The 14790-nt window shown below is 33.7% G+C and overlaps 1 long non-coding RNA gene and 1 other non-coding gene across 2 annotated transcripts in view; one reads left to right on the top strand and one right to left on the bottom strand.

The window, feature by feature from the left end:
* Positions 1–14790, top strand: part of LOC106999407 (uncharacterized) — a 40680-nt gene that overhangs the window by 9684 nt on the left and 16206 nt on the right. The window contains exon 3 of the long non-coding RNA XR_013395382.1: positions 10906–10973. This is a non-coding gene — a long non-coding RNA (uncharacterized LOC106999407). The remainder of the gene's footprint in view (positions 1–10905; positions 10974–14790) is intronic.
* On the bottom strand, positions 581–711 carry LOC114679998 (small nucleolar RNA SNORA31). The gene has a single exon (XR_003732076.1). It is a non-coding gene; the product is annotated as a small nucleolar RNA SNORA31 (small nucleolar RNA).

Below are 14790 nucleotides of genomic sequence, written 5' to 3'. Positions count from 1 at the left end.
AAAATTTACATGGAACATATTGTTCAATAGGGGTAGATCATATTTATTTTAAAATATTTTTTTGTTGTATTTGTCCTAAGCTAATAACTGTGAAATAAGTGAAACAGAATACCTGCCTTTAAGAAACTGAAATCCAAGACAATCAGAAGTCTTTTAAATTTAGCAATCACGATAAAAAGGCAACTGATTATTCCCTGTTCTGATTCTGTTTCAGACTTCATAAGCATGAAGTAATGATGAAACAATCTTGGTGCACAGTCTATTAACCTTAACTCCAACTGAATAAGTACTTTATCAAATCTGACATTTAATTGTACTATATCTCTGATTTAGTCAACATTATAATGACACAATTCACATTTACTCTTAATTTCACATACAGCCCCTGTGATTTATACTTGTTATTATAATGAAAATGTTTTGTTGATATTTACAGTCTAAGAAGATGAAAAGTAGTTTATAAATGTATTTTTAATTCAAATTTTAGATTCTTTTATTGGAATAAAACAAAATATTTGCTGTTTACAAGATTGTTTCTGTGTCATGAACATTATCTCCCTCCAAGCCATGTTTCTGGAATTACTGTCCTACCTAATTTAATCTTGGCTGTCACAGTCAGACAGACAGAAAGTGTGGGACACTTTTCTTGCATCTGTAGTGGAAACATTAACAGCATCCAGTAACTGCTCCAGGTCTGTCAGATAAATACATGATTAACTGCATTTTTGTTTATGCTTATACAAAAAATAATATATGCCTTTAAACAATATGAATACATACAGGTCAGTAATAATTACTTTACAAATTACTCCATTTATTCGTATCTGGAAATGCTTGAATTTCCCAAGAATAAAAACTTAAAGTTAGAAGAGGATTTTTAGATCAGGTATTTCAACTACTATTTTTAAGTTTAATAAAACAAAAACAAAACAAAACTAAACTAAACTGATGTCCCAAAACTGTAAGCTTGGAGAGAAGCAGAGAAAGGAATAAATCAATTAGACTATACTGACTCCTCTTGGCTCTCCAAAGCATATTAAAGAGATTCCTTGTTGTGATGAACAGAGATTCACCCACATTTAGAGAAAAGACGTTTGTTTTAAAAAATATTTATGGAATTTGAGTAGGAAAAGATAAATTGCAGTTCTAAGTAAACATAGTAGTATGAGTCACAATTTGAAGTGCTGTGAAGAGAATCATTAATCTAAACAAGACAGAATTTATGAGTTCACAATTAAATCAGGTGCAGTAAGAATTATAATAATTTTTAAGTTGTACTCTTTCTTGAAGAGGAGGCGAATTGGATTATGGATTAAAACATAGGCCAGTGGATATTCATTAGGATCCTGAAACCTAGCTGTGCCTTGGATTAAACCTATGATTTTCTGAGTATAGGCAGATCATAACAAACAAATCAATGCTGATAAATAATGAAGTGTTCTTTTCCATCAACAATGACCTCATATTCTGGAATGAAGAAAAGAAAGACATAAGTAAATGAAATAGAGTAGAATAAATGGGTATGTGTGTGTCAGTGTGAGGGTGTGAGTGTGTTTGTGTATTACAAAAAAAAGGAATAATTATGTGGCAGATCAGGGAACGTTTGCAAAAGTGGACACTTGAATTGGGTCTGAAACTGTAAGTAGGGATGACCCACACAGTGAGGTAGAAAAGGGTATTTTAGGCAGCAAAGATGACATGAACCAAATAGAAAGGTACAAGGCAGTAAGCACACAGGATAATGTGAGGTTAGGCCCTGTTGTGTTTTTTGTTTGCTTGTTTTTTGTTTTGTTTTTTGTTTTTTAACTTTGATTTTAAGTTCAGGGATACATGTGCAGGTGTGTTACATAGGTAAACTTATGTCATGGGGGTTTGTTTTACAGATTATTTCATCACCCAGGCATTAAGCCTACTACCCTTTAGTTATTTTTCCTGAACTTCTCCCTCCTCCCACCCTCCGCTCTCTGATGGACCCAGGTGTGTGTTATTCCCCTTTATGTGTCTGTGTGTTCTCATCATTTAGCTCCCACTTATAAATGAGAACTTGCAATATTTGGTTTCCTGTTCTTGCATTAGTTTGCTAAGGATAATGGCCTCCAGCTCCATCCATGTCCCTGCAAAAGACATGATCTCATTTTTTTATGGCTGTGTGCCATTCCATAGTGTATATGTACCACATTTTCTTCATCTAGTCTACTGTTGGTGGACGTTTAGGTCAATTCCATGCCTTTGTTATTGTGAATAGTGCTGCAGTGAACATACATATGCATGTGTCTTCATAATAGAATGATTTATATTCCTTTGGGTATATACCCAATAATGGGATTGCTGGATCAAATGATATTTCTGTCTTTAGGTCTTTGAGGAATTGCTGCAATGTCTTCCACAATGGTTGAACTAATTTACACTCCCACCAGTAGTGTGTAAGCATTCCTTTTCTTCCACAATATCAACAGCATCTTTTTCTTTTTTTTTTTTTTTGATTCTTTAATAATAATCATTCTGACTGATGTGAGATGGTATCATTGTGATTTTGATTTGCATCTCTCTAATGATCAATAATGTTGAGCTTTTTATCATATGATTGTGGGCCACACATATATCTTCTCTTGAAAAGTGTCTGTTTATGTCAGTTGCCCATGTTTTGCTAAGATTCCTTATTTTTTCTTGGAAATTTGTTTAAATTCCTTAAAGATGATGAATATTAGACCTTTGTCAGATGCATAGTTTGCAAAAATTTTCTCCCATTCTACAGGTTGTCTGTTTACTCTGTTGATAGTTTCTTTGTGCTGTGCAGAAGCTCTGTAATTTAAGAAGATCCCATTTGTCAATTTTTACTTCTGTTGCAATTGCTGTTGGCATCTTCATCACAAAGTCTTTGCACATGCCTATGTCCTGAATAGTATTGTTTAGCTTGTCTTCCAGGGTTTTTATAGTTTTGGGTTTTACAGTTAAATATTTAATCCCTCTTGAGCTAATTTTTGTATATGGTGTAAGGAAGGAGTTCAGTTTCAATCTTCTGCATATGGCTAGCCAGTTATCCCAGCACTGTTTATCTAATAGGGAATCCTTTCCTCATTGCTTGTTTTTGTCAGGTTTGTTGAAGATCAGATAGTTGTAGCATGCACTCTTATTTTTGGGGCCTCCATTCTGTTCCATTGGTCTATGTGTCCTTCTGTACAAGTACCATGCTATTTTGTTTACTGTAGCCTTGCAGTACCATTTGAAGTTGAGTAGCATGGTGTCTCCAGCTTGTTATTTTTGCTTAGAACTGCCTTGGCTATTCAGGCTCTTTTTTGATTACATATGAATTTTAAAATAATATTTTCTAGTTCTTTGAAAAATCCCAGTGGTAGTTTAATAGGAATAGCTTTGAATCTATAAATTTCTTTGGGCTGTATGGCCATTTTAACAATATTGATTCTTCCTACTCAATAGCATGAAATGTTTTTCCATTTGTTTGTGTCATCTCTGATTGCTCTGAGCAGAGTTTTGTAGTTCTCCTTGTAGAGGTCTTTCACCTCCCTAGTTAGCTGTATTCCTAGGTATTTTATTCTTTTTGTAGCAGTTGTGAATGGGATTATGCTCCTGATTTGGCTCTTAACTTTACTGTTGGTTTATAGGAATGCTAGTGGTTTTTGCATATTGATTTTTTATCTCGAGACTTTGTCAAGATTGTTTATCAGAGAAGCTATTGAGCTGAGGCGATGGGGTTTGTGGATATAGGATCATGTCATCTGCAAAAAGACACTGTTTGATTTCCTCTCTTCCTATTTGGATGCCCTTTATTTCTTTCTCTTGCCTCATTGTCCTTGTCAGGAATTCCAATACTATGTTGTTTTTTCATTCTGTTTTCTTTTATTTTATTTTTTAACATTTATTTTAATTTCAGGGGACATGTGCAGGTTTGTTACATAGGTAAACTTGTCATGGGAGTTTGTTGTACAGATTATTTCATCACCCAAGTATTAAGCCTAGTACTTATTGGTTATTTTTCCTGTTCCTCTGATACTGATCCTCCTCCCACTTTCCACCCTCCAAAAGGCCATAGTGTGTGTTGTTTCTTTCTGTGTGTCCATGTGTTCTTATCATTTAGCTGATAGATTGAATAAAGAAAATGTGGTATCGCATCAATACTATGTTGAATAGGGGTGGTAAGAGAGGGCATCCTTGTCTTGTTCTACTTTTCACGAGGAATGTTTCAAGCTTTTGCCCATTTATTATAGCATGATGTTGGCTGTGGGATGTTATTTACACATGGCTCTTAATATTTTGAGGCCTGGTTCTAGACGTGGAGTGATCTGCATACTTTGCCAAGGAGTTTTACCTCATATGATAATCAGCAGGGAGCTAGTAAATGGTCTCATGCAGAATAATAAATATAGGTTTCTATTTTAGAAGGAATAATCCTTCAGCAGTATGGAAGATGAAGGTATGGCTAAGGATGAATGAAAGAAAAAAAAAAAGACTTCCTAAAGAAAAATCAAAGTAGTTAAAACAGTAAATAAAAGGGTATGACTATGAATTGTGGGGGAAAGATTGGATTTTAAAGTTTATAAGAAGTTAATATTTATGGGGTTTAATGTCCAATTAGATCACTATTAAAGAGATAGGGTTTACCCCCAGTATCTCAAGCAGAGTTTACTAGAACTGTATAAGACTATCGTCGGTAATCCAAGAAAAGGTTGTACAAAAGAACTAAAGTGATCTGAGGAAACAGGTAAAACATCTCCATTTTTTTTTTCACAGTCTCTCATTTCTGCTACTCTCTCTAGATTGGGTTTTTGTGAACCTTTATCTTCAGATAAACTTTTATCTTGCTTGATCATCAGAGAACATGATTCGTAATTCATATATGATCATCTTACATAACTTTCCTAATTCACTACCAACTGCTAATACCACATTTTGTCTATGTTCCAACTTCGAATCCTAGAAATAACATTTTGTGGTCTTTGGTACACCAATATGTAGATGTGGAAAGAAATCGAATTTGGGTAAGAAGAGCTAATTCCTTTTTTGGATGCGTTTACCTAAAAACAAAAATTGTCAGGAGGCATTTGGATATAAAAATTGAGTACAGGGGAGCAATCTGGGATGGAGATACAACTGGAACATTATTAACTTATAGATGATTTTTAAAATCATGGAACTAAATGAGAGTTGGTGAATTAAACATCTGACTAAAGATGGACCCCAGAGGTATAACATAGCCAAGGAATTTATTTTAAAAATGATGAAAATAAGTTGAAAAGCAATATATTTCAATTGAGAGCTGATAATGTATCAAGAAAAGCAAGGATATAAAGAATTTCAGGAAATGAATTGGCAAACAGTACCAAAACTTGATAGACAGTTGTCACATAAAGAGTAAAGTGAGAGGATTTATAGAGCATCACTGATGATGTTAACAAAACACTTTCAGTGGAGTGATGGGAGCAGAAGCCAGACCCTCCTTATTGAGGGAAAAAAAATGATCGATGAGAAATCAAAGACAAGATTATAGATCATTCATCCAAATGAGAAGACTTAAGTGCAGGTGGATGGGGCTAAAGGATTTTTCAAGTCACGTCTTACCAAGAAATAAAGGATAAAAATACAGAAAAGAGAATTACTATGCCCTAAAAAAGAATTACTATTACTATTCCCCTCAAATTTGTATGTTAATATTCTAACCCCCAAATTGATGGTGTCTTAGATTGTTTACTGTTGCTATAACAGAATATCTAAGACTGGGTAATTTATGAAGAAAAGAGGTTTGTTTAGCTCATGACACTGGTGACTGGAAAGCTCAAGAGCATGGTGCTGGGATCTGCCTGGCTTCTATAAGGGCAATGTGCAGCAACAAGACAAGGTGCAAAAGTAGAAAGGTTACTGGATGTGTGTAAACAGACTAAACATGAAGAGCAATCTTGATTTATAACAACCTGCTCTCAAAGTAACTAATCTAGTTTCTCAAGAATAAAATATGACTCCCTTGTGATGGTATTAATCTATTCATGAGGGATCCACTGCCCTGACCCAAACAACTCCCACTAGGTCCCACCTTCCAATATTGTTTCTTTGGCAATTAAATTTCAACATTAGTTTTCGTGCAGACAAATCACATCCAATTCATAGTACATGGTATTAAAAGCTAAGGCTTTTGGAAGTTGATTAGGTCATGAGGGCAGAGTCCTCATGAATGGGATTTGTGCCTTTATGAAAGAGGCCTCAAATATGAAAACATTTCTTTGTCCCTTCTATCATGTGAGAACACAATGAGGTCTCTATCTATGAAAAAAACAACCTTCACCAAACATTGCATCTGCTGGGACCTTGATCTTGGGCTTCCCAGCCTCAAGAACAGTGAGAAATCAATAGTAGTATGTTGTTTATAAGCCACTCAGTTTATGGTATTTTGTTATGGCAACACAAAGGAAGTAAGACAAGAGTAAATAAATTGCTGAAGCAAGATGGCTAAGGAGTTTACAGGGTATTCTATCTAGTAGAGATTAACTCCCAGCAGAAGGAGGAACACTTCTTTCTAGAAGAATAACAGAAGCTGGTACACATTGTCTTGTCCTAACTCTTTCATAAATACTTCCGTTTATTTTTGTATGACTTTCCTTACTGATACTTTAGATTCAATTTAGGACTGTGGAATGTAGTAAAATTATTTAAATGTCTTACCTTTGAGACACAAAGGTCCTGTGATAGATGTATTATTATAAAAAGCTATGTAAGAAAAATCTGTAAACAAATTAGGGGTTGACAACTGTTTTAAAAAACTAAATAAATGATAAAACACAATAAAAATTCAATTTAAAAATTAATAAAATGAAACAAAACAGTTCAGGCACACTGTGGTTTCCCCTCACCAATTACCACAATTTTTGCTGGACTTTGGATAGGTGTAGGTTTTCCTCTAACAGTACAAACACACACTTTAATTCCAAGGACAAATACTTTATGGATAAATATTAACATTATAGGAGTATTATTTTATAACATAGGAAATAGCAACTTCAGAATCGTTGTTTGACTTGCTGAATATCATAAAATATCCAAATTATTTTTAATATCATCTGAGCTCTTTGTGTTTTCCATTATGTGGGTCAACTAGTTGAGGATAATAACCTCAATAAGATTTAAATTATACTTCTTAAAGGTACTGAGGTTTATTAACTAGCATTCATGTGTCAAAGATTTGGGTGATCTGTCAGTGTTGGGGTGGTTACCGTTGATAAAGTCAATACTTAGAACTCTTGCAATTTTAGAGCAGCACTTCACAACTTGTGGTCCTTAGAATGCCGTATTTTTAGAAGTGGAAATTCTCAGGTCTGCCCAAGATCTACTGGACTAGAAACTCAGGAATCTGTTTTAACAAGCCTTCCAGGTGATTCTCTGCTTCTTATATTTTGAGAACCACTATTCTTTTTTTTTTTTTTTTTTTTTTTTTTTGAGACAGAGTCTGACTCTGTCGCCCAGGCTGGAGTGCAGTGGCATGATCTCTGCTCACTGCAATCTCCGCCTCTTAGGTTCAAGCGATTCTCCTGCCGCAGCCTCCTGAGTAGCTGGGATTACAGGCACGCACCACTATGCCTGGCTAATTTTTTGTATTTTTAGTAGGGACGGGATTTCACCATGTTGGTCAGACTGGTCTCGAGCTCCTGACCTTGTGATCCACCCGCCTTGGCCTCCCAAAGTGCTGGGATTACAGGCGTGAGCCACAGCGCCCGGCTGAGAACCACTATTTTTAAGGCTACAACTTACCTACAATAAATAGTAAAAGGACCAACTGATGAAAAACAGATGTTCCAAATTTATTTTACTTTCATTTAAATATTAAGCAATTTTCTTTTTTTTAAATTATAAAGCACATCTTATGTTTTTGTATGCTTTGTCAAAGATCAGTTGGTTGTAAGTATTTGGCTTTATTTCTGGGTTCTCTATTATGTTCCATTGGTTTACATTCCTATTTTTATACCAGTACCCTGCTGTTTTGGCTACTATGGCCTCGTAGCATAATTGGTAAATGTGATGCCTCTAAATTTGTTCTTTTTGTTTAGTATTGCTTTGGCTATTCACGCTCATTTTTTTGTTCCATATTAATTTTAGGAGGATTTTTTTTTTTTTTTTTTTTTGGTTCTGCTAGGAAAGATGATGGTATTCTGATCAGAATTGCATGGAATCTGTAGATTGCTTTGGGCAGTATGGTCATTTTCACAATATCAGTTCTTTCCATCCATGATCTGGGGATGTGTTTCCATTTGTTTGTATTATCTATGATTTCTTTCAGCAGTTTTTTTTTGTTTGTTTTTGTTGTTGTTGTTGTTGTTGTTGTTGTTTTTCTTGTAGAGATCTTTCACACCCTTGGTTAAGTGTATTTCTAAGTATCTTTTATTTTGCAGCAAAGAAACATATATTAGGGAAAAGATACTGTATTCAGTAAATTGTGCTGGAAAAAGTGGTAAGCCGCATGTAGAAGAATGAAACTGGATCCCCAGCTCTCACCTAATACAAAAATCAACTCAAGATGGATCAAAGACTTAAATATAAAACCTGAAACCTGAAAATTCTAAAAGATAACACCAGAAAAACTCTTCTAAATGTTGGCTTGGGCAAAGAATTCATGACTAAGACACCAAAAGAAAATGCAACAAAAACAAAAATAAATGAATGGGACTCAATTAAACTAAAAAGCTTCTGCACAACAAAGAAATAATCAGAAAAGTAAACAGACAACCTACATAATGGAAGAAAATATTCACCAACTATGCCTCTGACAAAGGACTAGTATCCAGAATTTAAAAGGAACTCAAACAAACCAGCAATAAATAAATAAATACAAAAATCCCATTAAAAAGTGGGCAAAGGGCATGAATAGACAATCCTTAAAAGAAGATATACAAACAGCCAATAAACATTAACAAAAAAAATTCAGCATCGCTAATCACCAGGGAAATGCAAATTAAAACCACAGTGAGATTCCACCTTACTCCTGCAAGAATGTCCACAATTAAAAAGTCAGAAAACAATAGATGTTGGCATGGATGTGGTGATAATCAGATCAATGAACACAGATTTGGGAAGAAATGGGCATAACTGGTTTCAGCTAGCCAACATGCTGGTCCCAGTATACCACTGGCTACAGCGTTCTAAAAGTGTCCTCATACGGCTCTATTAAACATTCAAGAGCTTTGAGCAATATATCCTCTGCCAAATACTCTCAAAAAGTCTTGGTGGTGTAGGTGTGGGGGTAAGGTGGGGGTTTTTCTGAAATGGAATCATGTTAATGTGGACTTAATGTTAAAATATGAGTTTTCAGAAAGTGTGCTTTATTTTAGTTGGCTAAATACCTACATTGTAAAATTTTTTAAAAATCTATAATTATCTCTTAATTTATTCATTATACTATTATATGTGTCAGGCATTTTCTTCCTGGCTCTCATATCATTTGTGTTTGTTTTATACTAATGAAATATAGAAAAACTCTGTAGTATATAGGGCCCGATGGAACTTTTAAGAGTAAGAAATTTTAATTTGTATATTATGGAAAAATCATCTCAGGAATATTCGTTTATAAATATGCAGCTACAATTTTTAGAATGTCAAAAAATAATCCTTTCACCTGAGTTGTCTTGAGTAAATAACTTTTAGAGTTTTAAATTGGATTGTTTATGTAATCATTATAAAGGTGATCTGAGGTAAATTGCTTAAGCATTTTCTTTAGCTTTTTGCAAGATGAAAAATGGAGAACAAATATTTGCTCAAATATCGAGTCAAACTAATTTTGAAGAGAAATCTCTAAATATTTATTAAATGACCAAAATATGAGAAAATGTTTAAAAAGACTGCAAATAGAAACACATCACTTTAAAGCATACAAAGAGCTAAATGGAAAAAGTATTTTCCCAGAACATGCTAAAAAAAAGCCTTAGAATATCCAGGATACTGTATTTATTCATCCTTACAACATGAATTTTAATATCTTAGTGGCTGAGCTATCATTTTCAGTGTTCTGTATGAATTCTTACCTTCTCAGAAGATTATGTAGATATAACAGATACTTCTGGAATATATATATCCATGATAAGATTTGTCTTTTTACAAGAGAAAAGAAAATATATCAAGTCCAACAGAACTTAAGAAAATAAAATTTAATTAACTCTACATGATATAGACCTTGTTAATATTATATATCAAAAAAGAATAGTTTATATTCTTTTGTCTGTAAGATGGGGGAGCTGTTGCATTATAAAAAATACTGGTCAGTTCCATTCCTCTAAGCATTTTCTTTTGATTAAAACCATTTGTAATAAAAATGATGACCCAAACCTTTGTAAATGGTATTTTAGCTGGATTATAGTCTAATGAAATTGTGCTTTTAAAAGTGCTTCAATTACTACAACTATAAAATCTTGGTTTACTAGGAATATGTATAAAGCGAAGTATCCATTATTCCTTTAACATCAGTATATATTGTTTAACATTCTATTTTTGGGCTAAGACTTCCTAGGCTTGACAGAAGAGATGTTGTTTATCTGACCAACATAAAAATCTGTGTGTGTGTGTGTGTGTGTGTGTGTGTGTGTGTGTGTGTGTGTGTATAAAAATAAATGTTCTGTTGTTATTTAGTTATGTCTCCCCTGAAAACACTGATAGATCCAACAATTCTCTTGATTCCTCTTAAAGATAAGCAAGAAGAAGAATAAAGTATGTCAAACTTAAACTTGAGTAAATCCAAGTTGGAAAACAAAACTAGACTTTTTTTTTAAATCCTACTGGATGAATATTGAGAGAGACAAAAATATTAACACCACATAAATTATAACCTAGAAAAAATTCTAAACCAGGTTGAAAACCTACTCATAAACAGTCAATAATATCATACACTTATGCAATACAATTTTTTTTTTACAGAAAGAAATTTAGTAATTACCTCATGCTGTATATGTAGGAAAGAAGACAAAGAAGAAAAATTCTTTACGGTATGCAATTGCTTTTCTCCTGCCTTATCTTGGTATTTGTTGAAACCCTTGGAAATAGAAAAAGTGAACATTGTGTTCCTGTTCTATAGTTTAAAAAATTGACATACATAAGTTATTTTTAATTTATCCAGTTAATCACCAGTAATCATGATGCTTTATGAATGACAATTCTTTTACATTTATTCAAAAATATGGGGAAAATAAATGACATCTGCCTACATAACTTAAAATTCTTGAAGAAAATGTGTATAGGAATAACTTGTTATTAAATGTTATAGAAATATTAGTTCTTGGTCTCTTATAGTAAGTGGCTAATCATCATGTCTACCTTTATGTATAATTTATTTACATTTTAAAATGTTCTAACCTTGAATACATAGGGAACAAATATCTGATGATAGGTGTTTGCAAGGCAGGGTCAGTGTTTTTTCTTGATATTTTCTCTGAAATACCTGAGTATCTACTAGGAATCTAACATGGAAGGATAATTACATATTAGGATGGTAGCAAATTTTTATACACCCAATTTATGGCCAAGCAAAACAAAGTGTAATGTGTATGAGCATGTATGTGCTCCTTTCACCAATTTTCTTGTAGTAGAATTTATAAAACTGCATATATACATGACGTACAATATGATGATTTGATTTATATATACATTGTGAAATAATCACCACAATCAAGTTAATGAACACATTCATCACCTCACAGTTTTCTGAAATTACATTTATCAAACTCCATTTGAAAGTAAATGTTTTCTCATTGTTGACCATGACTTTAAAACTTTATTACAGATTAATGTAAAGAAAGCTACCAAAAATAATTTTAGTAATAAAACATCTGAATATACACCATGAAATGTATGTGCTGATTTTAGGAGTACAACTAAATGAGTAATGCAAACTTACTTGCAGGATCATCACATAAACACTCTTTCTCTTTCTCTCTCTCTCTCTCTCTCTATATGTGTATATATATAACTTATATGCATATGATATATCTTATGTATCTAACTATATATATAGAGAGAGGGAGAGAGACTATAGACTAATATAACCTTTCCATTAACTATGTATTAAGTCAGCCTTATAATAATGCCCCTGGATTATCTGACCCTTTAATAAAATGTTATACGTATTTAGAGACTTGGATTGCGCCTGTTTTTACTAAAAGTTGTTATTTATAATATTATTAGTAAGGTAATTCATATAAACCCTGCAGAGAAGCTGTATAACTGTACATGTAAATAGTGAAGAGAAACTGACCTGGCAATCGGAGATGTTGAAATTATTCCAACTCCGCTGCCAACTGGCTCTGTGTCTTTGGAGAGGTTACGTAATACCTCTGAGCTATAGTTTCCTTATCAGTAACATAGACTAGATGATCTTTAAAATTTCATTCAGCACATAACTTGATCTCTAACTTAAAAGAGGTGGAATAAAAATCACGACTACAAATTATTAGCTTTACTATGGTTGTACTTTGTTTTTACACCTTACAGGCACTAAAAACTACCTAGAGTTAATTAGTATTCTTTTCAAAAAAAAAATTATTTCTGGCCGGGCGCGGTGGCTCAAGCCTGTAATCCCAGCACTTCGGGAGGCCGAGACGGGCGGATCACAAGGTCAGGAAATCGAGACCATCCTGGCGAACACGGTGAAACCCCGTCTCTACTAAAAAGTACAAAAAAAAAAAAAAAAAAAAAAAAAAAAACTAGCCGGGCGAGGTGGCGGGCGCCTGTAGTCCCAGCTACTCGGGAGGCTGAGGCAGGAGAATGGCCTGAACCCGGGAGGCGGAGCTTGCAGTGAGCCGAGATCCGGCCACTGCACTCCAGCCTACGCGACAGAGCGCGACTCCGTCTCAAAAACAAAACAAAACAAAACAAAAAAATTATTTCTTACAAATCTTATGCTATTCTGTAAGGCATAGGTCTAATATGTATTTAATGTAGCTTTCGTACCAACTGCAAAAACTTTAAAGCATATCCGAATGTGTGAGTTTTGTAAGACTTGAATGGTATAAATGAAAGTAATGGAAATTTTATTATATTCTATTATCGATTGTATGATTAGAGTTGTTGAGTGATAAATCAGTGTCTTGTGTGTGTGAAAGACAGAGAACTGATGACAATTGTAAAAGCCGAAGATCCTCAAGACGGAATAGTGGTTAGGATAATAGGCTTTGAAATTAGAACCGATATTTTACTTCCAGTGTTTGCCACATCTCAGTGGTATGACATTGGGAAAGTAGGTTAATTTCTCTGAATTACTGCATCTGTAGTATGCAGATTGCAATACATATATACACACATATATATACACACACATATATTTCAAGAATAAGCATAGATGTTAAAGTTAGCAATTATTGAGGGCATGAGTGTATGTACGTTATATTTTTAAATCCTTAAAATGAATTATGTAAATTCCTTAACTTTTTAAAAAATTTAATCCAAAGTGCTTTCATTTGACAAGGGCTTTCCCCCTTCACTATCTTATAGGTAATGGGATTGATAATGAATAGGTAACTGTGTGGCATGGCTCTCGATATAATTTTCTTAGAGGCAGAATTGCAATGAGGATATATCATTTCTGGAATCAGATTATTAGATAAGACCGCTTAACAGTTGAAAAATATCCAGCATGTGCATTATTAACTCCTCAACTTGAAAAGTCTAAAATGAGACTTCAGAGAATAAGATAAGAAAATATAGAGAAGAAAATATCTCTCAAAAGGAAGAAGTAAATTAAGCAAGTTTTTTTCCCATAACCTACTAAACCTACCTTGAAAATAGAAAGGAAAAAAACACACACGTACATGCAGAGAGAGAGAGAGAGAGAGAGAGAGAGATTTGAAGGGAAGAGCAATTATCCCAAAGCCACCAGAAAAAAAAAAAAAAAAAAAAAGCACTTTGTTTGTTTTGAAAGCAATCAAATCAGGTTCTGAAATCGCTTTTTCATTTTTCTCCTTAGTGAAAACAAACATCACATAAATCCCCATGTGAAGGGAATGCTGAGAGAATAACTTCTCCAAACAAATTTGCATGTGCCCACAAACCAAAAGCATTTCAATGGGACATTTTATTTTAAATTTTTTAATTTTAATTTAATTTTTTCAACATCTGCTTATTAATATGCTTTTAAGACTTTGCGGTTAAAAATTTCTTTAAAATGTTTTTAGATGATAAAACTCAATTATTATTCTCAGCAAACTATCGCAAGAACAGAAAACCAAACACCGCATGTTCTCACTCATAGGTGGGAACTGAACAATGAGATCACTTGGACTCGGGAAGGGGAACATCACACACTGGGGCCTATCATGGGGAGAGGGGAGGGGGAAGGGATGGCATTGGGAGTTATACCTGATGTAAATGACGAGTTGATGGGTGCTGACGAGTTGATGGGTGCAGCACACCAACATGGCATAAGTATACATATGTAACAAACCTGCGCGTTATGCACATGTACCCTAGAACTTAAAGTATAATAATAACAATAAAACCCCCCCCCCCCAAAAAAAAACTCAATTATTTAAGGAAATGACAAGTAATGTCATGTATACTACTGGTAGCTCTTTAAATCACAAAAATATGCAAACATAGATGCAATTTAATTTTAACTTTCACTGCTTGATTATGAAATCATAAGCAATTATTTAAAAATATTTTACATGTTAACATACATGAGCACATGCCATGAATCCAATATACATCTTTAGTTACATGTAACATAAAATACCAGTTTCCATGTGTATAAGTACAGAATTCACTTTATGCAGAAAACATGTCTAAAAATTTTCCACCTGATACTTCAAA

Source organism: Macaca mulatta, chromosome 7 (genome assembly GCF_049350105.2).
Source record: "Macaca mulatta isolate MMU2019108-1 chromosome 7, T2T-MMU8v2.0, whole genome shotgun sequence".
Lineage (NCBI taxonomy): Eukaryota > Metazoa > Chordata > Mammalia > Primates > Cercopithecidae > Macaca > Macaca mulatta.
Note: the sequence above shows the minus strand (reverse complement) of the source record. Positions and strands in the feature narration are given on the sequence as shown.